At 34.4% G+C, this 12685-nt stretch overlaps 1 pseudogene; it reads left to right on the top strand.

Moving 5' to 3' along the window:
- Positions 1–2652: 2652 nt before the first annotated feature.
- The window catches only part of LOC106056240 (cholesterol transporter ABCA5-like), a 39279-nt pseudogene continuing 29246 nt past the window's right edge, over positions 2653–12685 (top strand).

The following is a 12685-nucleotide window of genomic DNA, read 5'->3' on the forward strand; positions in this document are numbered from 1 at the left end:
TCTTTAATTTTGTTGATAACAACATCATATCCCAAGATTGGTTTTCTGGATCATGGGTGACCTCCCCGATATTAATTGGAAATCATTAAACTTAGTCCACTATCGAAACCCTTAAAGATATTAATGAACTATTCTTAGAAACATTACACAATTTAAAATATATTAAATCATTTTAAAAAAATTATATTAAACAACACAGATCTATTTCTAACTAACAGACCTGAATTAATGGTAAATTATGAAATAATTCCTGGACTATCTGACCATGATATCATTAAAATATACAGTCAAATAAAAAAAAACGTAACCAATATAAAACCCAAAAGAAGGATATTACTCAGGAACAAATGCTACCTACAACAACTACACTAAGCTGTATTAAACTTTCAACAAACATTCTTATCAGAAAAAGACATTAACCAACAAGTTGATGACCTCTGGAATTTCATTAAAAGAAACCTAAAAACATTAGAGAAAAATAAATACCAAACAAGCTACGGAATCTAGTGTCAGCTTTTCATGAAAATATGCAGGGCACTGTATAGTTTGATAGTTCCGCCTTTAGGCCATTCTCTTATATCTTATATAATACAGACGTTACTTATAAAAAAGAAGATGATTACGTCCTACGCGTCATGCATTTAGTCATGCATATTAACCAATGACTTAAATTCTGCCAAGTCACTGGTTTTCCTGGCTAGCTCAGGCAACCCATTCCATGCTCTAATAGCACTAGGGAAGAATGAGTATTTGTACAAATATCGGAGTAAAACAAGGATGTGTTCTGGCTCCAACACTATTCGGCGTCTTCTTTTCAGTTGTAGCCTACTCACCAGTTTTTAAATCCCTGGAAGATGAAGTATATATCCACAGTAGATCCGATGGAAAGCTACTTAACCTGGCACGCCTTAAAGCCAAAACGAAGAGACGGCGTATCTTGATTAGGGAATTGTTGTTCGCCGATGATGCGGCACTCATATCTCATTCACAAGATGGATTACAGAGGCTTGTGAATGCTTTGGCAGCTGCTTGTCAAGAGTTTAGCCTTACAATAAGCCTCTCGAAGACCGAAATCCTGTCACAAGATGTCGCAGAAATACTAGCGATGGCCTACTGGAAATCACACACTTACGGTGGTGCAGGAATTCTACATTCTACAGTCTACACCAATCTAGCCTACAATCTTGTTTCCTTTATCTTATCTTATATAATACAGACGTTACTTCTAAAAAGATGATTACGTCCTACGCGTCATGCATTTAGTCATGCATATTAACCAATGACTTAAATTCTGCCAAGTCACTGGTTTTTCTGGCTAGCTCAGGCAACCCATTCCATGCTCTAATAGCACTAGGGAAGAAGGAGTATTTGTACAAATTTGTCCTAGCATATGGGATGAGGAATGTGCCTTTATCTTTGTGTCTTTCAGAGTATTTTATTAAATTTTGTTTTTGTATTTGAAGATTATGGTTCAGTGTTTTATGTATAATTGCTACTTTACTTTTGAGTCTTCTGTCTTGAAGGCTTTCTAAATTTAGTGATTTTACTAATGGTGTTACTCTAGTCAAATGTGAATATTCGTTTGTTATGAATCTCACTGCTCTATTTTATGTCTGTTCCAGTTTCTTAATGTTTTCTTGAGTTGAGGGGTCCCAAACGGAGGATGCATATTCTATTATTGGCCTAACCAAGGTTAAATAACATTTTAGTTTTATGTTCTTATTTGATTTATAGAAATTTCTTTTAATAAACCCTATTGCTTTGTTTGATTTTTTTTTTATAGTTTCATCAATATGTGGATTCCATGACAGTTTTTCATTTATTATAACACCTAGGTATTTTGCGTTTTTAGTCTGTGTTACTGGTTTGCCATGAATAAGATAAGTGGAATTAATTTGTTTTAGTTTTTTTGTTACTCTTAACAACTGACATTTTTCTGGGTGGAAAGATATGCTCCAATTTGATTCCCATTTCTGTACTTCATCTAATTCTCTTGGTAAAATATATGTGTCTTGTGTTGTTTTTATTGTTATATATATAATGCAATCGTCTGCAAATAATCTGACTTTTGTTCCTGAAGTAATGCAATTTGGTAAATCATTTATGTAAATTAAAAATAATAGTGGACCTAACACTGTTCCTTGAGGTACACCTGAGTTTACTGTTTACCATCACATATCCCTTAGTCTGTTGAGCCGTTTTGGGTATAACCACACAGGATCTTTAACCATGATCTTTCTCCATTTTTGCATTTGATAGAACCTCTTTCAATGATGGGCTCGTCCATTCTTTTAGGCTGTCTTCCCATTGTTTTCTCTGACTGCCTCTACTTTTGTTTTCCCCCTTGTACTGTTTCTTTAATTAATTAAGATTTTTACAAGCCCTAAAATAAGGACCTTAATTGTGATATGGCCCAATCTTGCGCCGTTGCGATGTTGTTGTTTTTTTTTTGTCAGTAGTTCACAGGTCATCGTGGGGTCCAATTGCTGTGTCAACCCTGTTTCTAATCTCTTCGGTCTTTGTAAGTGATACCTAGGAATAGGACCTTTCTGTATCATCCCATTTCCATTGCTAGTATCCCCTCTATGGATAAAAAAAAAATCAACGTTTTTATCAGAGTTCATTCCCTTGAAATTTCACCATGGTACAGATAAAATGTTTATAGATGGCACTCTAGCGAAATGCCGGCAGTTTTTAATTTTCTCAATTAGTGAGGATCGATCTAATAGATAGATTAAGATCTAGATATGTAGATCTAGATAATTTATATCTATAATCTATTTACCGTATTTCAACCAATCACCTAATCTAAGATTCTAGTGATTCCAGATCTAGATATAGATGTTACTGATGACGTGATGTAAATCTAGATCTAGTCTAGTAGTAAGTTATTAAGTAAGTAGATCATAGATCATAGATCACAGTCAGTAGTGACTCGTGAGTAGATGATCGTAGATCTAGATCTATATATTTATATTGGTAATAGGCGATATTATGCCGCCCACGCCTGATCCGGTTCTTTCTGTGGTCTTACTGTAGACAATAAGCTCCTAAACCTACCCTCCAAAGCTGTACCATCGCAAACTAATATTAAGCCGAAAAAAAATAATTTTGTTTTCAAGTTCTTTTATCATTGTTGTAATGAAAAATACGCCATTTTGTTTACTACGTTTTTAAGAGGATGTAACTCTCCATCCCTATTACCTTTATATTTCAGACGTATCTGCATCTCATCATGATGAGTGTAGACTACTGTAGCTGTCGACTAACGTAGATTTTATACAAAGTAACAAATACAGTCAACTTACTTACCTACTGTTTATAACCTTACAGATATGATAATGCAAGTTTTGTAAAGCTCTTTCATTCTGCTTGACAGCTCATTTAGTAACATCCAACACTCATCACTCCTGTATTGAGTGAAAAAGCATCTTAAAGACTTTAATGACAATTTCATTTGGAAACAGTAGCATGCAGGTGATTGTTTAAATCCTCTGCATAGTGATGATTTAAAAACCATGCCTTTGACCAAGTAGTTGCTATTAACATCCACACAATCCTGACACAGTACCAGTTGCGATGGGCAGGCCACATCTGCAAAATGGAAGATTCCCGCATCCCTTACCAAGAAAGACAAAGAAAATGCTTCAGGGATACCCTTGAAGCTTCTCTAAAAGTCCTAGTTATGAACATGCCACCTGGGCAATGGAAGCACAGGATAGAGCATCATGGCATTGCGCAGTGAAAATTGGCACACAAATTGCAGAGGACAAGAGAACAGCACTGACAGAAGATAGTGTCAGAGAAAAAAAGCAAGGTCAATGACACTAGCTTCAGCTGGAATAACCTGCCCAGTGTGCAGCCAAACATTCTGGGCTTACATAGGTCTCACCAGCCACATGAGGAGGCACAGTGCAAAGCCCTCATCCCCCTGGATGACAAAAGTGGTCATCTTCGAACCATAATGGATGAACTATATATATTAATTGGGGGATGACTAGTGACTTGCGCTGTAATTTGGATTTAAGAGAGGAGAGTTTGCGCAACACATCGACCTCACTCTCTCGCCCTATATATATTAATTTGCAAGTACTTTTGAGTTCATCTTTTGTTTTCAGTAGGATGAAAAAATGCTATTAATGCAATGATTCCTTCTATCATTAGAGCTGCCTCTGCCATTGCTATTGGAGTCATTTTACCTGTTTAAATGCTTCACAGATACGAAAAGAAACCAGAAATCATCCCTCCATACTGTGTTTTTATACATGATCTGAATCAGTCAGGAAAACCAATTACTTAGCAGAGTTAAGGTCATTGATTAACATGAATGAGTAGATTGACACATTTTAAGTAAAGATGAAATGACAAAAAATTAACTAGATTTGAAAAAAAAAAAGGTCCTGTATAAGGCATAATATATTCTTCTGATTTAACAGTTTGTCACTTGCCTTAAGAGCATAATATTTTTCTAAATTTATTCTCCTAAGTATGACATAGGCAATAATTGATATAGGCTTTATAATTATGTATTTTTATTTTACTGCAAAGCTTCTGGTTTCCTCTTTCTCAGGCTTGAGGACAGTCAGATAAACTACAACCTCAAAAATAAAAATGGCTTCCTTTTGGCAACAGCTGAAAGCTCTGCTCTGGCGTAATATACTGCTGAAAAAAAGAAATAAGCCCCAGCTATTTCAAGTAATGAAAAAAAAAATAAGTAAAAAAACCCATTATGGTTTAATTATATTATCTTCATTACATTGTTCATCTTATCAGATTCATGGATTTAACCTTCATTTATTGAAAGTTTAACTTAAAGTTTCTAAAGGGCAGTTATTACTATTATCGTTGATTTATTTGGCAGTTGGAAGATGGTAATGCACTACTGATTCAGTTCAGGCAAACAAAACTATAAATAGATATCTAATTAATTAGTTTCTAAATTTTTTCAATTTTCAGCACCTTTGCTGAGTTAAAAGCCTTTCTCATGCTTGGACATTTTTAAACAGTCATATTGTTAAATGTGTTTATATGGGTGACTTTTTTTTCTTATCATTGTAAATATTCTTCCACAACACATTAACTATGACTAAACATTTTTATTTCCAGGAACTGTTATTTCCAGTCTATTTTGTAATTCTACTTGTCTTTGTAAAAAACTCCATGAAGCAAGAGAAGCAGCCAGCAATGAGTTTTCCAGCCATTAATATTAGTAGTTTTCTTAGTTACAGTTTACTGGGAGGATACATCTATGTGTCGCCAAATACAAGTCAGGTAAGGTGTTAGTAAATGTGAAAGTTTTCAGATTGTACTCTAGGCATGTCTCTGGCCTCATTATGGCTTCTTGGTGGAAGCATCTATAAAAATTGTTTAAATCAGTTAAACAGGTAATAGCTCCCTGTAGCCTGTCACAGTTTTGAGTGCATTATATGTGATGGAAATGTAAAAATGGCTTGCTAAACTCCCCCCCCCCCCCCCCCGCCCCCCACTCCTCTATGAACCATGGCCTGTTTTTTTATATTGATTGTCCTGCCAAGGTAATGGTGATAAAATTTAGGAACTTAAAAAAGACTTTGTAAGATACTTGACATAGGTCTATACTTCTCATTTAGGGGAATTAAGAGAAGCTTATGTAGATGTCACCTTGATGAAATGCTGTGATGAGTTTTCACTTGAGACATACTTTCCTTTTGACCTTTGGGAGAAAGCCTTTCAATTTTTCATCTCTAAGGGCTTTGACACTGTTGTTTTATAGCATCAAATAAAAGTATATTTATTTGTGCATAGAAAGATGGTATTTGAAGTTCAAGCCATACTAAGTGACTGAGTGACTTGCACTAAAAAATTTTATTAAAGTGAAGAGGATTTCTGCAACACATCAACCTCACTCTCTCGCCCTAAGCCCATCCTTTTCCAGAAGCCCTACACACAGCAAATGAAAAAAAAAAAAAGCTAATACATTCATTTTTTTTTCACATTTTTGATCATATTAAAAGGAATAATCAAAAGAGTTTGAACTATTAGTCATTAAAATTAGTTTTATGCTTTTAAAGTTCAGAAAGTCCTATCAAGAGGAACCAAGCAAGAGGAATAAATTGCCAACAAAAACCTTCTTTAAGGAGTTTCAAGATCTCCTTAACAGTCACATCACAACAAAAGATCTATTTGTTATAGGCGATGTGAATCAGCATTTCGAAAGTGTAAACATCAGGTGTTATAAAATATGCTAAATGATTGCAACTTAAACCAACTGGTAAATGTCGAAACACACATGAATGGCCATACTCTTGATTAGCTATTCACAAATACAAGTGAACTTAACTTATAACCAAACTCAACATCCTACGCCAGGGCTCGTCAGATCATTTTCTTATATGCTTAGAAATGCGCCTATCAAAACCAAGAAGGCCCAAGAAAAATGTGAGTTCCCATAAACTAAAAGATTTAGACATTGCCTCTTGTAAGCTTAATGTGGACTCTTTGCTGTTACATCAGAGCAACACATGCTGAACAGTTACAACTTTAGCTGGGAAAAGTTGCTAGATAGCCATGCAAGGAGCTATATAGGATCAGTGCTGAAATGTTTGGTGTAGCAGATAAAGAATCTTTGCCCTCATCTATCCAAGTCTCTGAGCTCTCTAGCTCTTTTAATCAATTTTACATCGGCAAGATTGAACAGATAAGAAATGACATCCTTTTCATCACAGCTTGATCACGCTACAATCTTTTGAAATACTCCTTTTTGCGAGTAATTTCAATGTGTCTCTGAAGATTATGTTAGAGTCTTATTTAAAGATGCCAAATATGTGATGTGACCTTGATCCCATTCCAACTTCCGTGCTCGAATGTATGGACAAATTTGTTTCAACAGTTAAGATATAAACTGTTCACTGAATTAAGGCATTGTGCCACTGCAATTCAAGCATGCTCTTGTCACGCCTTTACTAAAGAAATCAAATCTTGACCCAGAGAATCTATAAATCTATCCCTTGGTATCAAATAATCCCTTCCTTCAAAGCTTCTGAAGCCCAATACTGTCTCTTGGAAGAATTTCAACCTGCATACCGGAAGTGCACAGAGACAATAGTGGTTCAGGGTACTAACTGACCTACTTCCACCTAGGTCACATATCAGTCCTTTCCATTCCATGTTGGACGTCCGCTGCTTTCGCTACACCATGATGGCCAGATTCTCTGCTACTTTTTGTTTCTGAGGAATCGTACTAAATAGCTTGGATTCTACCTGACTGAATGTTACCACAGTGTTGTGGTTAATGAAACAACAAGACAAAAGTAGAGAGAACAGATTCATTTTTTACCATGAACTGCCAGGTTCTTTTTGTCCATGTAGTTTGCAGTTTTGGATTTTTCCTTGACTTAGCTGTCTTTTGAACCACACATATGTCAGCTCTCCAGCTGCATAGATGAGGCCATATTTGATAATGGAGTCAACAAAAAGTTAGCTGTGGCATATATACTCCCTGCCCTGTATACTGCAATGCTTTTCTAGCATGTATGCCCGATGACAAAATTTTTAAGTTGTAGCTAATTCAGAACATTGCTACACAAATAGTCCTATGAAAAACAATATTTAATTTTGCTACTGCTCTCTTGTGTACATTCCATTGGCTTACTGTGAATGCAAGAATTGACTACAAGGTGGCCACACATTGTCATCATTGCATCTGCAGCTAAGAAATGCCTTTGTACCTTAGTGAACTGATCACTCCATATGTCCCTTAGAGAGTTCCATGGACTCAACGCTTTTAGTGGTGCCACATTTTTCCCTCCCAAGTTACGGTTTGTGGGCTTTTTCAGTGCATGGACCAAAGGTTTGGAGCTGTCTCCCCATTGATCCCTAGCAGAAAACATGCTTCACTACATTGAAGAAGAACATTAAGACCTATCAAAACTCTTTTAGATTTCTTAGTCATTTCTTGTTTTTGTTTGCTATGCTATCACAGCTCCCTGAGCCTACATTATGTTTGTTAACAGCACTTTATAAATTAAATTATTTTAAAATTATTGTTAATACTTGGGTCATGCTAAGCCTACTTTATCTTTATATAATCATCTCATTGTTCAACTGCCTTTACACTTCCACACAAAAAGGGCTGCCTTGTCATGGGGTATTGCTCTGACTGTCATTTAATTGTCCTGGATTTGAACCCTGCCTGTCACCACCACCCCCATCCTGAAGGAGGTATGGGCTACCATTTAATTATCTTCAAATATGAAGACCTGAAATGTAAAACAAAGACAAATGCCAGGTGCTCATCATCGATGCGTGACTTGTCAGCATCCTCAACTTCCACTTAAAGAAACTTTACCTGTTTATCTATTTGTCTGGCTATTTCAGGTTAAAAATAGAATGGATTCCATTTTAGCAGAGCTGCAACGACCCATTTCCTATGAAATGTTCTCATCATCAAAGGCAGCTGAAGCTAAATATAAATCAAACACCAGCAGAGTGGCTGCTGGTATCATATTTGACTATGATCAAAATTCAAACTCTTATGCCATTAGAATGAATTCTATTTATGTGCCTGATACTAAAGTGCTTTTTAACAACATCCCAGGTAAGCTATAGATGTCCTAATGTTTCTACAACCAAGATTGTAAGTAGAGTTGAAAGTTTGAAGACTAAGAAAGGTTTGTTAGAAAATACAATGTAGGCATGTTGTTTGAATCACAATGTTTTAGAAGTAAAATCAATTAAAAACCATTGTATTAATGAATTGACTTGTGAAGATTGTGTATTTTTAAATAGTAATTTAAAATGTCATAATTTGGTCAGATAATGATTTTTTAGAGAAATAGAATTGGTAATTTTTTTTAGGAACATTTGCCATGGCATCTTTATGTAATATTACAGAACTTTTGACCTCGTTTGTTTTGTTTAATATCATGACAATCCTTTTGATCCAAGAAATCACAACAATGTCTTTAACAATTACATTAAATTTTGTGTCAGAAACTTGTCGCTCTGATAAAAATGGGACAGCTACTTCTTATTGTGATGTGAACACCTACATGCACAATGGATTTACATCCTTGCAGTTGGCAATAGATAAAATCCTAATGAAGGTAACAATTTTAATTTATTTTTCAACTTTTACTTATTGTGAAAAAAAAAATACTGTAAATTTGTTTGCGTCTAACTAGATCTTCATAATGAATCCAGTGTAAATTTCACTTAAAGCTACATGGTAGCTTAGATGTAGAGTATTTGACTGATGATAGTTCTGGAATAAAAAAAAGTTCCCCTTTCAGACCTTGTGGTCTATAGGACAGATGATGTAAAGGTCATCTTTTTCTGTGGCCTATGGTTAACAAGGGTGTCATGTGGCCAGCACAATGACCAACCGCCTTTACTTTTCCCCAACTAATGTCAGGTACCCATTAGAGCTGGGTTGACTCAGAGGCAGCCAAAGATGCAAAAATTAGAAACCAAGTTTTCACCAGGAAACCAGGATTTGAACCTGGGACCACCAGTTTGGAAGCCAAGCGCTTTACTGTTCAGCCACCGCGCCTCTGGAATGACTTTATTTTAATTGCATGATGATCAATAATTTTTTTTTCTGTAATCTCATTGCTTGCATTTTTAGGAGCTGAAAATGAACACAACAAATCCAGCAATCTCAGTGCAGCTGATGGATAAACCAGAGCTCTCCCCTAAAACGAATAACATTCAAACCCATTCATCAGTTTACTTTGTCCTATCATTCTCTGTCTTAGCCAATTTTTTGGCTGTGAACATTGTGGCTGAGAAGGAGAACAAGATCAAAGAAGGGATGCTCATGATGGGTTTGAGAAGCTCTGTATTTTGGTAAGTTGAAAAAAACAGTTTATTTGAAATTTACTTTTATATATTAAAACTTTTGTTCTCTTTAAGTCTTATACAAATAACTTGCATGCATCAACCTAAAGATATACACCAGTTTTATTAGTATGTGTTATGAAATTAGATTTGTTCTTAAGAAAAACAGATGTTCTTATTAAACATTTTAAACAAATTATAAACTCAGTATTATGTGGACATATTCCAATCGTACAGCCCTTGAAGAGTTCTTGTGTTTTTCCATTTTAGCTAATTCGAGTTCTTGTGTTTTTCCATTTTAGCTAATTGGTTACAGTTGATTATGTCATACTCTAGTAAATAAAAATAATTATAGAAGTCCTACTTCAAACCTTTTGGTCTCTATTTCAGGCTGTCATGGACTCTCATTTATTTTTCTATGGTGGTTGTAGCTTCAGGACTTATGATTGTCGTCATTGTGGCTAACAAACTCTTTAGTCAAAGCAACATGTTTCTCCTTTTCTTGATGTTTGTACTTTATGGCTGGTCCTCCATTACTTTTGCATTTATGATAACACCATTCTTCAAAAAGGCAGCTCTGGCAGGAGTCATAGCAGGGTATTCCCCAGTCATCATCAGCTTGGTAAACCTTGCAGTCAGCCAGACCAGGGAAGAAGGAAGCTATGATGCCAATATCCCAATAGCTGGTCAGTGGTTGATGTGCTTAATTTCGACAATAGCATTTTCAACTGTAATATCTCAGGTAACATTTGTTGCAAATGTTTTGCTTTTAAAATTGCTAAATTTTGTTTAGTTTTTTATTGCTGCCTAAATCATTAAAACATCCTTTAATGATAATGATTAAAATAACCTAAGATCAAAATGCTATTAAAGTTATTTTTTATTGTTATATTAAAAAGAAAAATTTTAAACAGATATTTCATTTTCATTATTTCTTTTCAGGGAATCTTTCTAGATGTTCATAGAACCGGTTTTGGTTTTGATAGTTCCTTGACATACGGCAAATTTCCCCTCTATGCACCAATCCTAATGCTTGCTGTAGATACTATACTATATGCTCTCTTGACAGTTTATTTTGATCATGTAATTCCAGGTATATTAGTTTTAATTCTTTACATTTTATCATTTTATTGAATATCCTTTCTGAACTTTTAAAAAAATCTTAGTATTTATTTTGTTTCAGGGGAATATGGTATACGATACAAACCTTATTATTTCCTGCAATGCTCCTATTGGTTCAAGTCAAGAAAGAGTGATGAAATGATACACTTAACAAGTCCACAAATGAGTTTTTCTCAGACTTCTGATGTTGAAGCTGTGCCTAAAGAAATAGAAGACAAAATAGCTATGAGGTGAAACATAATTATATTGATAAGAAATGCTTCCAAAGCTGTTTGGTTGTTGTTGTTTGTTTGCTTGTTTTTTTTAGCAATGTAAACATAAAATTTAAGAAAAAATTAATAAGATCTAAAAGTTTGTATGTTGTTATATTATTTTCCAAGAAAGAAATTATTTTCTTTTCAGAATTTCACACTTGACAAAAACATTTAAACAAGGTGGTCAAACTTTCAATGCTGTTGATGGTATGTTGTTTTAGAGACTGTGGAAATGTGTTGTTGTTTTTTTTAATTCCCCAAAAGGGGGAAAAGCCACATTTAGTATGTGTAGTTTGTAAATCTGTCACATTTAGAACTCCAAAACTAGAAAAGCTATTGAAATAATTTGTGACTTTCAAAGTTTAGAAGTGACTGGTAGTCTTTAGAAAGCTGAAAATGTTGAAACCTACTATTTGTCTTGTTAATCAACAGTTTTGTGGACCTGCCAGTATCCTTCAGTTAAGTCTAGCTTTGTAAAGATTTTGTGCCCCCCAATAATTTAAATTAAAAAAAACAACTTCAATATCAAGTTTATTTTCAGTAAGCAGTTTGTCAATGACTATTTGTAGGCTTTTGTTTGAACATCTATGAAAATCATATTACATGTCTACTTGGACACAATGGAGCAGGAAAAACAACTCTATTCAACATGTTGACAGGTTTTGTTCCCCCTACTTCAGGAACTGCCAAATTATTGCAGCTGGTAACTAGATCATTGTGTTTTTGTCTGTTAAAACCAGTCTGTTTGGTAAAGTAGGTCAGATTCAAGAATAATTTCTTTATAGATCTTGATTTAGATTGACCTGTTCCACTCAAAATGGTCTTAATTTTATAAAAATAAATAAATGTGTGAGAAATGAAAAGTCTTTCAGAAAATGTCAATGTCTGTTTTTGAAAAAGTTTGATGATTATATAATGTTTTTTATATTAAATTGCCCAATTAATTTGAAGTTTGCCTTGAAATCTGGCTAAAACCCTGTAGTTTTTTTTCTTGTGTTGAATAAGAATTGTATTGTTTTGATTGAGCCATGCCAATTCCTATCAGTGCTGTGATTTAAAGAGTCATTATGAATATTGAATACTAGAGTTAACCTGTAGTTAGTCTAAGCTTGTCTTTCATTAAAAAAAAAATGAATTGTTTGCTGTTTGTTTTTAGGACATCACAAACACATCAGATTTGGAAAAAATCAGAAGCCAATGTGGCATATGTCCACAGCACAACCTACTGTATGATGCTTTCTCTTGCATTGAACACTTAAAATTGTTTGCAAATATCAAGGGTGTTTCACCAAACAACATCAAACAGGAAGTAACCCAACATTGTCAATAAAATGAAGTGTTACATCAATTTTAGTTACATTACTTTACTTGTTAGAAAATAGATCTTCTTTTTAGATCTATGATATTATAAATATATTCATTCATTGTTTGTAAATAAAGTTTTACATCTCATTTAAATTCTTATTGGTAAGTATTGGCTTTGTATGTAAACA

Source organism: Biomphalaria glabrata, chromosome 2 (assembly GCF_947242115.1).
Source record: "Biomphalaria glabrata chromosome 2, xgBioGlab47.1, whole genome shotgun sequence".
Classification (NCBI taxonomy): Eukaryota; Metazoa; Mollusca; class Gastropoda; family Planorbidae; genus Biomphalaria; species Biomphalaria glabrata.